The sequence below is a fragment of the Micropterus salmoides genome, unplaced genomic scaffold (genome assembly GCF_014851395.1).
Source record: "Micropterus salmoides isolate LMB-PRFRI ecotype aquatic unplaced genomic scaffold, ASM1485139v1 Ms_hic_scaffold_9, whole genome shotgun sequence".
Classification (NCBI taxonomy): domain Eukaryota; kingdom Metazoa; phylum Chordata; class Actinopteri; order Centrarchiformes; family Centrarchidae; genus Micropterus; species Micropterus salmoides.
In genome coordinates, this window is record NW_024044681.1 from 25619393 (window position 1) to 25622946 (window position 3554).

A 3554-nucleotide genomic window follows, 5' to 3' on the forward strand; every position below is an offset into this window, starting at 1 on the left:
GTTAATTTCCTCCATCATGTTTAGCCCCAAAGTGTTCAATATCAAATAAATAAAAAAGATATCATGAAATACATACTCTCACTATATGGATAAATTGTGTAAAATATAATATAATAAACAAATGAATTGTGAAATAACTTCATAAATAAATTCACTAGTTATTATCAAATGTTATTTTATGATTCTTAATTTAATATTAAAGTGACTACAGGTTAATTTGCATTTTCATAATAGCAATGTATCAAATGACAATGTGAAAACAATGACACAATGTAAAAGGGGTCTCTCTTAGTTTCAGCTCATTGTTTAGCTATCCAGCCACAGCTCCAAGTGGAGTTGGTAGAGAACAAAAGCAGAGCTTAAAGAGAGTAAATGTTGAACTTACATTTGCCAGGTGGCCAAAAACATGACTCCAAATAGGTTATTTGCTCCATAACTGCTGGATATTTAAATAAGCAACTGTTTGCTGACACGTTAGCCACATTAACTTAAAAGGTGATGAGATGTCAATGCAGTGTTTACAACAAAGCAGAGATTAGTCCATGCAGTGTGTTTATTTTGCAGCAGCAGCTAGTTGATTGGTTGAAAGGTGTCATGAAATTAAAGTGTAACTGGAAATAATGGCATTATGCAATAAAATCTGAAATTTCATAATTAAACGTCATTCATATCACTATTTAAATTAAATGATTTTTGTTCAGTTAATTAACACATCCATTCAACCATCTTCAACCGCTCATCCGGGGAAAGGGTGGCAGGACGTTAACACATGTTTTACACTATGTGTTTGTATGACTGTTTATTTCATAATGTCCTATTTATTTTGGTCATTTAATTCATGCTTAGGTCCATTAGTGCACTTAGCTGTGTCAGAGGATGTTGATGTCGGTCAGTTGGTCTGATATTTCATCATCTACTGCCCAAATCTCTATGAAATGTAAATCTGTAAATACTCAGTGTCGCCAGAGGAAGAATTCTTTTGGAGACTTTTCATCTCGCTTCTTGCACAGATTTGTAAGACATTTACTACAGTTCATGCTCCCTTGAGGATGAACATTTTCACTTCATGAGCTTTCATTCAGGACAAAATTTACTTATACCTAAAATATTTCATAAACTGAGAAGCACACCAAAATAATATTTTCTGAGTATGATTATACTTCCACAGAGATTGATAGTGCCACCTTGAGGACAAACTTTACATTTTCAATCCCACCACTAAGGTTCCACAAATTGAACCATTATTGTATCACTTGGTTGTGCACTGGGATGTGAGGAACATTACAGCCTCGTGGGACTATTAGCAGAGATTCACACCTCTTATTATGCTGTTACAAAGCTGCAAACAGCTGACAGCTTCCTGTTTGTACTTCAGCTGAGATCTGAACCCTGCTCATTTGTATCATAATAAAACCAGTCCCTTGTCATCTTTCTAAAATAAAAAAGGACTCATCCCCGCACAGACACACTCGTGATAATGTGTCTGGATTTCAATACAACAGGACAGGACAGGTGAAAGAGAAATATCTGTCCAGCCAATATTTGTTAACATGAAACTATTTTTCTCGAAGCCAGAAGGCAGTGAACTTTAACCCTTATCGTCTTCAAGATGTGACATCTGAAAGTAGGTTGTCTACAGAAAGCACAGAGTAATTGGAATAAGGGTAAATTCTCTAGCACAAAATAGCAGTCCACAATGTCGACTGAGCAGCTCTGGATTTTCTATCATAATCTCATCAGATTGTCAACAAACATCGAATGGACTGTACTGTTCAAGGCCTCAGGAATTACAAATATGAATCCCTATATCAAGTATTTCTACAAAGCCTGTTCACTAGAGCCGTTATTACTGATCCTGTTGGCTTCAATTTAAGAGTTTTCCGTCATATTTAGCATTCAAAGACTCAATGGCCAAATGTCTCAAAGATTATGATTTAGGCAGAACGGCTAACAAACTGCATGCTTGTTTGTTTTGATTTCCTTCTACCTTAAACAAATCAGAGTCTGAGAACGAAAGGATCATATGAGCTGATTAAAATGGCGAATTTCTCATCTAATCTGAGCTGATGACAATGCAGACAGTCAGACCCTGTGACTCCAAATAGGTTAAGGTCACGCAGTCTCACTTCTGTGGAAACATTAAAGGGTAGTTACAGAGGAAAGACTTTTTGCAGATGATTGTTCTTATGACCTTTGATGACCTGGAATGGTTGGAAACAAAGACACACATTCAGTTCTCAGTGCCCGTTTTAAACATTTACAGTCTTTTTATATTACAAGATAGTGATTTTTATTCATGTTTATCTTTCTTAATTTTTGGCATGATGCCAATCCAAAAGTCATTTCAGTTAGTCAAGAGGTCTATTTTATTGGAATGTATATGTAGTGTGTGATCTTGTCATTGAGGAGAAATGTCAAATTAAGGTGTGCACAGGTCATAGCCAGCAGATGGCAGAATATTCATTAAGGTAAATGTGTGGTTTCATACAGTAGGAATGGCAAAAAAATGGCACATTTGTGTCCATACTTGAGCCCAGCAGTAGAGGCCGCCAGAGCAAGCTACTAAATCTTCAAACTTCAGCATGTCAGATTCAGTGTCATATTATAGCTGTGGGCAGAGGGTTTTTTTTTTCCTCAAGCACAATACAGCAATAATAAAAATGTGCAGTTATGGTCCGGAGAGAAAGGCCTACAACAAATCTACATTAAGATGTTGCATATTTAATAGTGTGAATGAGCTGAGGTCTGCCTCCAAAGTATCACTACTATTATTAATGAATACATGGAGTTTGTTCTGAAGTAAGAGCTGTTGTCATCTGGACTTCTGCTAGAACATTTTATATGTGATACGATATATATATATTTGTTCATTATGGATGGATATTTCTCTTATATTCCACAGCTTAGATACACGTGGGGATTATTGAGTTTATGTAGGCGGAATGAATGCAACGGTCCTCATTATTTATTATGCTGATGATAATTACAGGAATGGCACTGGGGTACATGGGGGAAAACTAGTTTCCAAAATTATCATCTAATTTTAGTTATTTTGCAAAACAATGTTTACTTTCATATAGCAGTAACTGGAGCTATTCCTGGAGTCATTAATACACAGTTTCCCTAATCCATATCCCATATTTAATGTAGATTAAAGATCATGACAAGCAACGTTTCTACATTTTCAGTCAATATTATAATTATTAAACTGGCAATGTTCAATGTCCAACATGATTGGCCATCACTGAAAATGTGAGAGACAGATTTCCTGTTCCCATGGTGATGAAGATGGTTATGTAGTGATCTTCACATGAACACAATACTATTTTGAACTCAAGTCTTTTTTATCTATTTATATATCTCAATTGATTCTTCGCATACACCGAGCATTGGCCACTAGTGTTGCACACTTACAACATGCACAGGAACATACATGTGAAATGTGCGTGCAGCGATTTGAGACAAACAATTAGGGTCTAAAATGTGCATATATCTGTGTAGATCAGACTAAAAACAATCCTTAAGAGTTAGTGATAAACTCAAGACCAGAGAGG